General features: G+C 34.8%; 1 protein-coding gene across 8 annotated transcripts in view; it reads left to right on the top strand.

The window, feature by feature from the left end:
- Positions 1–423, top strand: part of LOC119593511 (uncharacterized aarF domain-containing protein kinase 5-like) — an 18,355-nt gene that overhangs the window by 8,106 nt on the left and 9,826 nt on the right. The window lies entirely within an intron of this gene.

Genomic DNA, 423 nt, shown 5'->3' with positions numbered 1-423 from the left:
TTGAGAGTAATACCCAAAAGGAAGCATCTCATCATGATTTTTTTCATTATTTCTTACTGTATGTGAAAGCACAGCTGCAGTACTGAATCTAAATTTTTGTGATTTATTTTTATTTGACTGGAAAGACATTATTTGTGTCTGGTAAACTTAAGTTTCTAATTCAGTAGTTTATGGATAACTCTGGTGTCGTTATGTATTGGAATTGTGTTTCTCATGTTAAACTTAGAAAATTACATCTAACCTCTCTAATCCCCCACATAAAGGATGTTAGGATTTGCAGTGAATCCAGAGGGTGTTGTTGATCCAAAAGAAAAAATGTAATTCAGAAAGGGTCTTTAGAAGTTTACTTGGACCAACAACCCCACTAAGCTGATATTCAGCAGGATGTTGCCCATGTCCAATCTGGTGTCTAATGCATGACAA

The sequence above is a fragment of the Penaeus monodon genome, chromosome 32 (genome assembly GCF_015228065.2).
Source record: "Penaeus monodon isolate SGIC_2016 chromosome 32, NSTDA_Pmon_1, whole genome shotgun sequence".
Taxonomy (NCBI): Eukaryota; Metazoa; Arthropoda; class Malacostraca; order Decapoda; family Penaeidae; genus Penaeus; species Penaeus monodon.
This window is presented reverse-complemented; position numbering and strand designations above follow the sequence as displayed.